The sequence below is a fragment of the Cervus canadensis genome, chromosome X (assembly GCF_019320065.1).
Source record: "Cervus canadensis isolate Bull #8, Minnesota chromosome X, ASM1932006v1, whole genome shotgun sequence".
NCBI lineage: Eukaryota > Metazoa > Chordata > Mammalia > Artiodactyla > Cervidae > Cervus > Cervus canadensis.
Window position 1 is genome coordinate 36,206,764 of NC_057419.1, and position 14,048 is coordinate 36,220,811.

The window sequence follows — 14,048 nt, forward strand, 5'->3', positions numbered from 1 at the left end:
TAAATTCATTCTGCCAAGCTCTGCTTCTTTCATTGAGAAGTTTAACCCATTTACATGAAATAATTACTATCAGAAAGGAGCTTGGATTTTTCTGTTTCCCATATGTCATACATTTTTGTCCCCAACTTTCTCCTTTACCACCTTACTTGGTTTTATTTGTATAAGTCCTCATATACTTTGGATATTAATTGCTTACCAGATGTATGGTTTGCACATATTTTCTTTCATTCAGTAGGTTGCATTTTCACTCAGTTGATTGTTTGATTTGCTCTTCAGAAGTTTCTTTGATGCAGTCCCGTTTGTTAATTTTTTCTTCTGCCTGTTCTTCTGGTATCATATCCTGTGGCAAAGAAATCACTGCCAAGACAAATGTCTAAAAGTTTTTCTCCTGTGTTTTCTTCTATGATTTCTACAATTTCTGGTTTTCTGCTTAAGCATTACTCTCTTTCCAGTTGTGTTTTGTGTATCATGTAAGGAAGGGACCCAATATAAGCTTTTCCTAAGTGGCTATCAGTCTTCCCAACACTGTTGAAGAAACTAGTCTTTCCCCATTGTATATTTTTTGGCTCCTCTGCCAAAGATCAGTAGACTATATATGTGAGTTTCTTTCTGTGCTTTCTATTCTGTTGCATTAGTCTGTATGTTTATTTTTATCCCAATACATACTATCTTATCTACCATGGTTTTGTAATGTATTTTGAAATGAGGAAGTGTGATACCTCCAAACTTGTTCAAAATTGCTTTAGCTATCTAGGGTCTTTTGGTTTATATAAATCATAAATGAAAACATCCCAACAAGAAAAAGTCCAGGACCAGATGGCCTCACTTGTGAATGCTCACAAACATTTAAGTAATTAATGCCAGTTCTTCTGAAATTCTTTCAAAATTTTAAAAGGAGGGAACATTTCCAAGCTCATTTAAGAAGGCCAGCATTGCCCTGACACCAGAGCCAGACAAAGGCATTACAAGAAAGTAAAACTATAGATCAATAACCATGATAAACATAGATGTACAAATCCTCAATAAAATACTAGTAAACCAAACTCAGTAGCATATTAAGAGGATCCCATATCACAGTCAAGTGGAAATTTCTTTGGGACATGAGGGTTCAGCATGAGCAAATCAGTTAACCTGATATACCACATTAACAAATTAAATACAAAAACCACATGATCATCTCAACAAATGCAGAAAAAGTATTTAGCAAGATTCAACACACGTTCATGATAAAAACTCTCAGCAAACTAGGTATAGAGAAAACTTATCTCAACATAATAAAAGCTATATATAACAAGCCACAGCTATATCAAACTCAGCAGAGAAAACCAGTTTTTTTTTTTTTTTTTTAATCTAAGATCTGGTACAAGGAAGGGGTGTTCCTTTTCTCATCACTCCTATTCAAAACAGTACTAGAAGAACTTCCCTGACAGTCCAGTTGTTAAGACTCTGTGCTTCCAATGCAGGGAGTGTAGATTCGATCCCCAGCTGGGGAACTAAGAGCCCACATCCCACACAGCGAAGCCAAAATAAAACAAAACAAACAAACAAAAAAATAGTACTAGACATTCTAGTTCAAGCAATTAGACAAGGGGGGGAAAAGGCAACCAAATTGGAAAGGAGAAGTAAAATTATGTTTGCAGATGACATGATCTTATGTAGAAAATCCTGGACTCCTCAAGAAAATTGATAAAACTAATTAAAAAATTTAGCAAAGTTGCAGGATGCATAATTGACATAAAATTAGTTTTGTTTCTATGCACTAACAACAAACTTTCTGAAAAGAAAATTAGACAACAATCTAATTTACAGTAGCACCAGCAGAAATAAAATGCTTAGAAACAAACTTAACAAAGGAGAAGAAAGATTTGTATGCTAAAAATTATAAAACATTGCTGAAAGTAATTAAAGAAGACAGAAAGAAAGGGAAATATATCCAGTATTCATGGAATGGAAATTTTAATATTGTTCAAGTGTCCATACTATCCAAAGTGATCTACAGATTCAGTATAGTCCCCATAAAAATCTCCCTGGCTTTTTTTTTTAAAAATAGAAATTGTTATCTGTAGCTTTATCTTATATTTTAAAGATGGGCAATATCCATTATCCAACTTTGTTCTTTTTTAGCCTTGTGTGGTCTATTTTGTCATTTCATATTAATATTAAAATAAGTTTGTTAATATCCACAATATAACTTGCTTGGATTTTGTTTGAGATTGCAGAGCCCTCATGAATGAAATTAGTGCTCCTATAAAGGTGGTCTGAGAAAAGTCATTTCTCCCACCACATATGGTTACAGTGAAAAGATGTCCACCTATAGACCAGGAAGCAGGCTTTCACCAGACACCAAATCTTCCAGTGCCATAATCTTAGCAATGGAGGCACAAATAGCCTCCATAACTGTTTGTTATATATAAGTCACCCAGCTTATGGTGCTTTTCTTATAGTAACCCCAAAAGATTAAAAGAGTGTATTTAAACAATTCATATTTAAAGTGATTATTGATATGGTTGAAATAACATGTACCATACATATAACTGCTTTCTATTCACTCTCCTTGTTCTTTGTTTTTTGTCTTCCACTCATCTTTCATCTTATGTGATTTTAATTGAGCTTTTTGTGTGAGTCCATATTCTCTCCTTTCAACATATCTATTACAATTCTTTTTATTTTAATTTAGTATTTGACCTAGAGTTTAAAATTTACATTTACAACTATTTAGATCTGTGTTCAAATAACACTCGACTGTTTCATAGATAGTTCATGTATTGTGTAACAGTCTTCCAATTCTTCCCTCTCATTCTTTGTTATGCTGTGATTAATTTCACTTTTTTCCTAAGCTATAATCACCCAATACATTGTTCCTATTATTATTTAAAACAAACTATTATATGTTAAACCAATTAATAATAAGAAAAACAAAGATTTTATTTCACCTTTATTCCTTCTCAGATACTCTTTCTTTAATAGGACAGGTTACTCAGCTATATCATTTTCATTCTCTCTGGATAACACCTTCTGGTTTTTGTTGCAAGGCAGATTTAATGGTGACAAATTCCCTCTTTTTTTTTTTTTTTTTTTTGGCCTGAGAAAAATCCTTATTTCTCCTTCATTTTTGAATGTTAATTTTGCTAGCAGAGTTCTAGGTTGGTGGATTTGGGGTGTTTTTTTCTTTCAACAATTTATATATTTTACTCTACTTTCTTCTTTTAATGGTTTTGAAGAAATGTGTCAATGTCATTCTTACCCTTGTAGGGTATTTTTTCTAAAGATGAGTTTTTACTGTGCTAATGAGCCTTTGGGGAAATCAAATGTCTGATCATTAGAGGTTGCTAAATATTTGTACTAATGTGCCCATTTTTGAGGTTAATTTGGATGCTAAGACTGACAAGATAAAAATGGTTTTGGAAAGCCTTGCTTGTCCTTTGAACTTGGAACATAACTCTGTGACTCCGAAGCACAACTTCTTTTCTGATGCCTAAAAAATGGTCTCTTGCCTGGTTGGAATCTTGAATTCACAGATGCGAGTGCTTATACTTAGTTCTGTATCTGAAATCTAATGCTGTTTGCTGTGAACTGCTTCAACCTCAGCACTAAAAATGCTGAACTAAAACTGGATGAAATTACTCCACTTAATAAGTAGAACACAAATTCTTATACTGTTGTGAGAGATCTGCTGAGTTTTGTTTCTTTTTGAGTTAGGTTAGGTGATTTGTTTGTTTCTGGGAATTTGTCCATTTCATCTAGTTTATTTAATTTGTTGGTATACATTCATTATACTTTATTATAATCCATGTTTTTCTGTATGTTCCATAGTAAAGTCCCCATTTCATTTCTTATTTAATTATTTTTGTTTTATATACTTGGTTAGTCCAACTAACATTTTATCTATTTTGTTGATCTTCTCCAAGAACCAACTTTTGGTTTTGTTTATCCTATTGTTTTTCCCTTCCCTGATTTGCTAGTGCTAAGTTGTTTGAGTCACATCAGATTCTTTGCACCCCTATGGACCTTAGCCTACCAGGCTCCTCCATCCATGGGATTCTCTAGGCATGAATACTGAAGTGGATTGCATGCCCTCTTCCAGGGGATCTTCCCAATCCAGGGATTGAACCATGTCTTTTACATCTTTTGCATTGGCAGGCAGGTTCTTTACAACTAGCACCACCTGGGAAACCCTCTTCCATAGTTTATCTCCCCTCTAATCTCTATTATTTCCTTCCTTCTGCTAGTTTTGGATTTACTTGTCTATCTTTTATTGATTGCTCCTCAGGTTATAAAGTTGGGGTATTTATTTGAGATCTTTCTTATTCTAAATGTAGATATTGCAGCTATAAATTTCCTTCTGAGCACTGCCTTTGGTGCATCCTGCAAGTTTTGTATATTAGGGTTTTATATTCATTCATCTATAAATATTTTCTATTGTAATTTCTTCTTTGATCTATTGTTTAAGAATGTGTTCTTTAATTTTCATATTTATGCAAATTTTCTAGTTTTCCTTCCATTATTGATTTATACTTCAATTCCATTGTGATTGGAAGTGATACTTTGATTTCAGTCTTTAAAACTTTACTGATACTTGTTTTGTGGCTTAATATACACTGTCTCCTGGAGAATATTCCATCTACACTTGAGAAGTATTTGTTTTATGTTGTTGTGGAATAGCATGTACTATGCTTTTTAGAACCAATTGCTTTACTGTGTTGCTCAAGTACTCTATTTCCATATTGATCTTTTGGTTAATCATAATTGAAAGTTGGACTTTGAACTATGCAACTATTATTATAGAACTATTTCTCCCATCAATTCTGTCAATATGCATTTCATATATTTGGGAAATCTGATGTTCAGTGCTTATATGCTTAAAATTGTTATATATCTTCTTGGTGTATTGAGATTTTAATTAATGTATAGTGTCCTTCTATGTCTCTTTTAACAATTTTAAAGTTAAAGTCTAGATCGTCTGATGTTAGTTTATCCATGCTAACTCCTTTTTGGTTACTACTTGAATGGAATATATTTTTCCATCCATTTACTTTCAACCTATTTGTGTATTTGGCTCTAAAGTGAAGCTTTTGTAGATAAAATATAGTTTGATCATTTTTATTGAACCATTTGGAAACTTCCTGCTTTTGATTGGAGAGTTAAATGCATTTACATTTTCAGCAATTACAGTTAAAGAGGATCTTATCTACCATTTAGCTATTTGTTTTCTCTTACCTTAAATTATTTCCTCTCTCATCTTTATTTGTATCTTTGCTTTTAGTTAGCTAATTTTTTGTAGTGAACCATTAAAATTATCTTCTCATTTACATTTATATCTTTTATTTTCTTTTACTTTTAATTTTTATTGGGTTATAATTGATTTACTGTTCCTGGGGTTCTCTAACAGAAGGAGGAGATATTAAGAAGAAGTGGCAAGAATACACAGAAGAACTGTACAAAAAAGACCTTCATTACCCAAGTAACCACAATGGTGTGATCACTCACCTAGAGTCAGACACCCTGGAATGCCAAGTCAAGTGGGCCTCAGGAAGCATGACTACAAAGCTAGTGGAGGTGATGGAATTCCAGTTGAGCTATTTCAAATCCTAGAAGATAATGCTGTGAAAGTGCTGCACTCAGTATGCCACCAAATTTGGAAAACTCAGCAGTGGCCGCAGGACTGGAAAAGGTCAGTTTTCCTTCCAATCCCAAAGAAAGGCAATCCCAAAGAATGTTCAAACTACTGCAGGAGTGCACTCATCTCACACTCTAGCAAAGTAATGCTCAAAATTCTCCAAGCCAGGCTTCAACAGTACATGAACTGTGAAATTCCAGATGTTTGAGTTGGATTTAGAAAAGGCAGAGGAACCAGAGATCAAATTGACAACAACGATTGGGTCATTGAAAAAGCAAGAGAGTTCCAGAAAACATATGCTTCTGCTTTATTGACTATGGCAAAGCCTTTGACTGTGTAGATCACAAAAACTGTGGAAAATTCTTAAAGAGAGGGGAATACCAGACCACCTTACCTGCCTCCTGAGAAACCTGTATACAGGTCAAGATGCAACAGTTAGAACTGGACATGAAACAACAGACTGATTCCAAATTGGGAGTACGTTAAGGAGTATATTAAGGCTGTATATTGTCACCTTGCTTATTTAACTTCTATGCAGAATACATCATGCGAAATGCCAGGCTGGATGAAGCACAAGATGGAATCAAGATTGCCAGGAAAAATATCAATAACGTCAGATATGCAGATCACAACACTCTTATGGCAGCAAGTGAAGAAGAACTAATGAGTCTCTTGATGAAAGTGAAAGAGGAGAGTGAAAAAGTTGGCTTAAAATTCAAATACAAAAAATGAAGATTATGGCATCCAGTCCCATCATTTTGTGGCAAATAGATAGGGAAATGATGGAAATAGTGAGAGACTTTATTTTTGGGGCTTCAAAATCATGGCAGATGGTGACTGCAGCTGTGAAATTAAAAGACACTTACTCCTTGGAAGAAAAACTATGACCAACCTAGACAGCGTATTAAAAAGCAGAGACATTACTTTGTCAACAAAGGTCCGTCTAGTCAAGGCTATGGTTTTCCCAGTAGTTATGTATGGATGTGAAAGTTGGCCTATAAAGAAAGCTGAGCACTGAAGAATTGATGCTTTTGAACTGTGGTGTTGAAGAAGACTCTTGAGAGTCCCTTGGACTGCAGGGAGATCCAGCCAGTCCATCCTAAAGGAAATCAGTCCTGAATATTCATTGGAAGGACTGATGCTGAATCTGAAACTCCAATACTTTGGCCACCTGATATGAAGAGCTGACTCATTTGAAAAGACCCTGATGCTGGGAAAGATTGACGGCAGGAGGAGAAGGGGACGGCACAGAGGATGAGATGGTTGGATGGCATCACTGACTCGATGGACATGAGTTTGAGCAAGCTCCGAGAGTTGGTGATGGACAGGGAAGCCTGGCGTGCTGCAGTCCATGTGGTTGCAAAAAGTCAGACACGACTGAGCGACTGAGCTGAACTGAACTGAACTGATTTACGATGTTGTCTTAGTTTCAGGTGTCCAGTGAAGTGCATCAATTATACATATACATATATCCACTCTTGTGCTTGTGCTCAATCACTAAGTCGTGTCTGACTCTTTGCATTCCTAGGGACTGTAGCCCACCAGGCTTCTCTGTCCATGGAATTTCCCAGGCAAGAATACTGGAGTGGGTTGCCATTTCCTTCTCCAGGGGATCTTCCCAATCCAGGAATCAAACCTGAGTCAGGGCAGGCGGATTCTTTTACCACCAAGAAACTTCAGAATCCCCCCTGGGAAGCCTAGTGAAGAAATCTTTCCCCATATAGGCAATTATGGAGTATTGGGTAGTGTTCCCTGTGCTATCAGGGTCTTTTCCAACTAGTCAGCTCTTCCCATCAGGTGGCCAAAGTATTGGAGCTTCAGCATCAGTACTTCCAATGAATATTTAGGGTTCATTTCCTTTAGGATTTACTGGTTTGATCTCTTTGCTGTCCAAGGGACTCTCTTGGACTCTCTCTATTGAGGCTGATGCTCTAATACTTTGGCCACCTGATGGGAGGAGCCAACTCACTGGAAAAGCCCATGATGCTGGGAAAGATTGAAGGCAGGAGGAGAAGGGTACAACAGAGGACAAGATGGTTGGATGGCATTGCTCACTCAATGGACATGAATTTGAGCAAATTCCAGGAGATAGTGAAGGACAGGGAAGCCTGATATGCTACAGTCCATGGGGCCACAAAGAGTCACTGAGCAACTGAACAACAACCCTGTGCTATACAGTTGATCCTTATTTGTTATCTATTCTATATATAGTAGTGTGCATGTGTCAGTCCCAGTCCTCCAATTTATCCCTCCCTTATCTCCCAGTAACCATATGTATATTTTTTTAAACCATAAGTCTATATCTGTTTTGAATATAAGTTCATTTGTGGTCTGTGTTTTTAGATTCCACATACAAGTGATATTATATGATATTTGTCTTTCTCTGTTTGACCTCACTCACTGTGAGAACCCCTAGGCCCACCCACGTTGCTACAAATGGCATTATTTTGTACTTTTCATGGCTGAGAAATATTCTATTTTATATCTGTGCCACATTTTTTTAATCTATTCTTTTGTTGATGGAATATAGTTGCTTCCATGTCATGGCTATTTAAAGGAGCACTGGAGTGAACATTGGGGTGCTTGTATATTTTGGAATTGTGGTTTTCTATGGATATATGCCCAGGGATGGGATTGCTGGATCATATTTTTAGTTTTTTAAGGAAACTTCATACTGTTCTCCGTACCGGCTATACCAGTTTGCATTCCTACCAGCAGTGTAGAAGAGTTCCCTTTTCTCCACACCCTCTCCAGCATTTAGGGTTTGTAGATTTTTTGATGATGGCCATGTGGACTAGTGTGAGGTAATACCTCACTGTAGTTTTGACTTGCATTCCTCTAACAATTGGTGATGTTGAGCATCTTTTCATGCTATTTTTAACCATCTGTATGTCTTCGTTGGAGAAATGTGCATTTTAATCTACCCATGTTTTGATTGGGTTATTTTTTTATATTGTGCTGCATGAGCTACTTGTGTATTTTTCAGATTAATCCCTTGTTGGTTGCTTTTTTTGCAAATATTTCCTCCTATTCTGAGGGCTGTCTTTTCATTTTGTTTATGGTTTCCTTTGCTGTGCAAGAACTTTTCAATTTAATCAGATCCCATTTATTTATTTTTGTTTTTATTCTAGAAGGTGATCTAAAAAGATATTGCTGTAATTTATTTCAGAGAGTGTTCTACCTGTGGTTTCCTCTAAACGTTTTATAGTATCTGGACTCACATTTAAGTGTTTAATCCGTTTCAAGTTTATTTTTTGTGTATAGTGTTAGGGGTATATTCTAATCTCATTCTTTTACATGCAGCTGTCCAGCACCATTTATTGAAGGGATTATCTTTTACCCTTTCATATTATTACCTCCTTTGTCATATATTAGGTGACCATAAGTGCATGGATTTATCTCTGGGCTTTCTATCTTCTTCCACTGATATATATTTCTGTTTTTATGCCATAGTGTTATGATGACTGTAGCTTTGTAGTAAAGTCTGAAGTCAGGAAGGTTGAGTCCTCCAGTTCCATTTTTTTCTCATGATGTTTTGGCTATTTGGGGTCTTTTGTGTTTCCATACAAGTGGTACCATTTTTTGTTCTAATTTTGTGAAAAATGCCATTGGTAAATTGGTAGGGATTGCACTGAATCTGTAGATTGCTTTGGGTAGTATAGTCATTTTCATATTGATTCTTCCAGTACAAAAACATAGTATATCTCTCCATCTGTTTGTGTCACCTTTGATTACTTTCATCAATGTCTATAGTTTTCTGAATGCAGGTCTCTTGCCTCCTTAGGTAGTTTTATCCCTAGGTATTTTATTCTTTTTGATGTATTGGTAAATGAAATTCACAAATTATAAGGTTTGTTTCCTAATCTCTCTTTCTGATCTTTTGTTGTTAGTGTATAGGAATGAAATAGATTTCTGTGCATGGATTTTGCATCCTGCAACTTTACCAGTTTGATTGATGAGCTCTAGTAGTTTTCTGGTGGCATCTATAGGACTTTCTATGTATAGTATGTTATTTGCAAAGTGACAGTTTTACTTCTTTTCCAATTTGGAATGCTTTTTTTTTTTTTTGTCTTCTCTGATAGCTATGGCTATGAATTCCAAAATTACATTGAATAAAAATGTTGAGAGTAGATATCCTTGTCTTTTTCCTGATTTTAGAGGAAAGGATTTCAGCTTTTCACCTTTGAATATGATTTCAGTTGTAGGTTTGTTATATATGGACTTTATTATGTTAAAGTATATTCCCTTTAAGACCACTTTCTGGAGAGTTTTTTTTGGTGGGGAGGGCTGTGCTAGGTCTTCGTTGCCTCATGTGATTTCTTCTTTGCAGTGTGCAAGGTTTCCTTAGTTGCAGTCTTGTGGGGGTTTCTCTCTAGTTGCAATATGCAGGCTTCACATTGCATTGCACAAGCTTCTTTTGTTGTAGAGCGTGTGCTCTAGAGTGCACCAGCTTTAGTAGTTGCAGCACATAGGCTCTAGAGCATGTGGGATCAGTAGACTTAATTGCTCCACAGTACGTGGGATCTTAGTTCCCCAACCAGGGATCAAATCCATGTCCTCTGCATTGGAATGCAGATTCTTAAGCACTGGATCACCAGGGAAGTCTCCCTGGAGTCTTTTTATATAAATAGGTGTTAAACTTTGTCAAAAATTTTTTCTGCCTCTATTGAAATGATCATCTTGTTTTTATTCTTCAATTTGTCAATATGGTGTATTACACTGATTGGTTTGCATATATTGTAGAATCCTTGCATCCCTGTGATAAATTCCACTTGAACAGCATATATGATCCTTTTAATGTGTTGTTGGATTGGGTTTGCTAGCATTTTGCTGAGGATTCTGCATCTGTATTCATCAGTGATATGTGTGCATGCGTGCTCTGTCATGTCTGATTCTTTTAGATCCCATGGACTGTAGACCACCAGGCTCCTCTGTTCATGGAATTTTCCAGGCAAGAATATTGGAGTGGGTTGCCATTTCCTTCTCCAGGGGATCTTCCCAATCCAGGGATTGGACCCATGTCTCCTACATTGGCAGGTGGATTCTTCACCACTGAGCCATCTGGGAAGCCTATTGGCCTGTTTTGTGTGTGTGTGTGTGTGATATCTTTGTCTGGTGTAGGTATCAGGGTGATAGTGATCTTGTAGAATAAGCTTGGGAGTGTTCCTTCCTCTGCAGTTTTTTGGGAAGAGTTTGAGGATAGTTTTTAAATCTTCTCTAAGTGTTTGATAGAATTCACCTCTGGAGCCATCAAGCTCTGGACTTTTGTTTGTTGGGAGATTTTTAATCACAATTTCAATTTCAGTACTTGTGATCAAACTGTTCATATTTTCTATTTCTTCCTGATTCAGTCTTGGAAGCTTGTATCTTTATAAGAATCTGCCCATTTCTTCTATGTTGTCCATTTTGTTGGCATAGAGTTGTTTGTAGTAACCTCATATGATTCTTTGTATTTCTCTCATGTCAGCTGTAACTTATCCTTTTTTAAAAAATTGATTTTAGCCCTCTCTCTTTTTTCTTGATGAGTCTGGCTAAAGGTTTATCAATTTTATTCATCTTCTTAAATGACCAGCTTTTAGTATCATTGATCTTTGCTATTGTTTTCCTTATCTCTATTTCATTTATTTCTGTTCTGATCTTTATGGTTTATTTCCTTCTACTAAATTTGGGTTTTATTCATGCTTCTTTGTCTAGCTGCTCTTGGTGAAAGGATAGGTTGTTTATTTGATACTTTTCTTGTTTCTTGAGGTAGGATTGTATTGCAATAAACTTCTCTTTTAAAATTGCTTTTGCTGCCTCCCATAGGTTTTGGATAGTCATACTTTCATTTTCATTTGTCTCTACATATTTTTTTATTTCCTCTTTGATTTCTTCAGTGATCCATTGATTATTTATTAATATATTGCTTAGTTTCCATCTGTTTGTGTTTTTTACCTTTTTTTTTTTTCTTGTAACTGATTTCTAATCTCATAGTGTTGTGGTTGGGAAAGATGCTTGATGTGATTTCAATTTTCTCAAATTTACTGAAGCTTGATTTTTGGCCTAAGATATGGTCTATCCTGGAGAATGTTCAATGTGCACTTGAGAAAAAAGTGTATTCTGCTGCTTTTTGATGGAATGTCCTATAAATGTCAAATAAGTTCATCTGATCTAATGTGTCATTTAAGGCTTGTGTTTCCTTATTTTTTTGTCTGGGTAACCTATCCATTCTTGTTATTAGGGTGTTAATGTCCCCCACTATTATTGTGTAACTGTCAATTCACTCTTTTATAACTGTTAGTATTTGCCTTATATATTCAGGTGTACCTATGTTGGGTACATATATATTTACAATTCTTATGTCTTCTTTCTGTCTTCTATCTTCATAATAATCCCTTGATTACTATGTAGTGTCCCTCCTTGTCCCTTATAACACTGTTCATTTTAAAGTCTATTTTACCTGAGAAGAGAACTGCGACTCCAATTTTGTTTGAGTTCCATTTGCGTGGAATGCCTTTTTCCATCCTTTCACTTTTAGTCTGTATGTGTCCCTAGGTCTGAAGTGGGTCTGTTGTAGACAGCATATATACAGGTCTTGTTTTTTAATGCATTCAGCCAGTCTGTGTCTTTTAGTTGAAGCATTTAATCCACTAACATTTCAGTTAACTACTGTATATTTTTATTGCCATTTTAATCATTTTGGGTTTGCTTTTGTATATCTTGTTCTTCTCTTGAGTGTCTTGCCTAGAGAAGCTCCTTTAGTGTTTGTTGTAAAGCTGGTTTGTTGGTGCTGAATTCTCTTAGTTTTGCTTATCTATAAAGTTTTGATTTCTCCGTTGAATCTGAGAGCCTTGCTGGGTAGAGTATTCTTGGTTGTAGGTTTTCCCCTTTCATCATTTAAATGTATTCTGTCATTCCCCTCTGCCCTGCAGAGTTTCCGCTGAAAAATCTGCTGATAACCTTATAAAGATTCCTTTGTATTTTATTTTTAGCTTTTTCCATGTTGCTTTTAGTATTTTTCTTTGTATTTAATTTTTAAAAATTTGATTAATATGTGTTTCAGAGTGTTTCTTCTTGGGTTTATCCTGTATGGGACTGTCTGTGCTTCCTGAAATGGAGTGACTATTTCCTCCCCCATGTTAGGCAAGTTGTCAACTGTAATCTCTTCAAATATTTTCTTAGATGTTTTCTTTTTCTCTTCTTCTTCTGAGACTCTGTAATTTAAATGTTGATGCATTTAATGTCATTCCAGAAGTCTCTGAGACCGTCTTCATTTCTTTTTTCTTTATTCTGTTCCATGGCAATTATTTCCACCATCCCATCTTCCAATTCATTTATCTGTTCCTTTGCTTCAGTTATTCTGCTATTGATTCCTTCTAGTGTATTTTTTATTTCGTTATTGTATTGTTCATCAATGTTGGTTCTTCCAGGTCCTTGTTAAGCATTTCTTGTGTCTCCTTGATCTGTGTCTTTCTTCTATTTCCAAGATCTCAGATTATCTTTACTATCTTTACTCTGAATTCTTCTTTGTTAGATTACCTATTTCCTCTTTATTTATTTTGTCTTGTAGGTTTTTACCTTGCTCCTTCATCTGCAACATATTACTCTGTCATCTAATTTTGTCTAGTTTATCATGTTTGTGGTCTATGTTCCACAGGCTGCAAGGTCATAGCTTCTCTTGCTTCTGGTGTCTGCCTACTTGTGAGTGAGATTGGTCCAGGGGTTTGGTTAGGCTTTCTGGTATAAGAGACTGTTGCTTCAGTTTTGATGGGTGGAGCTGGGTCTTGTCCTGCTGGTGGGCAGAGCCACATCAGCATGTGTGTTTTGGGTTGTCTGTCAGCACACTTTAGGCAGCCTGAGTGCTGATGAATGGGGCCATTTTTCTGTCTTCAGGTTGTTTGGGCTGAGGCATCCAGTATTAGAGCTTACATGCTGTTGGTTGGAGCTGGGTTTGGTGCCAAGATGGGGACATTGAGGAGAACACATGCCTATTAATACTCCCTGAAGCTGGAAATTCTTTGGCAGTGCAGTGGCCTGCATTTGGTGCTCCCACCATGGGGTCCAAGGCTCAACTCCCAGGTGGGGAGCCAAGCCACCACAAGCTGTGTGGCACAGCAACAAACAAACAAATGAAAAAAGCAAAGGAAAAGAAAACAAACAAAAACCAAGACAAATAATGAAAACCAAACTAACATGAACAAAAGGCAAAGAAAACAAACAAACAAGAAAAACCCACAAAACTAAAAAAGTAAATAAACAAAAATTTGGAAAAACCAAAAAGATAACAATGACAAAAAAACAAATTTAAAAAAAGGCAAATAAAACAAACACATGAAAATGACAGAAAAAATAAATTTAAAAAAATGCAACAGAAAAAGATGAAACAAAACAAACCCACCCCAAACAAGCAAGGAACCAACAAAAGCAAACCAAAAAAAAAAAAAAAAAACAA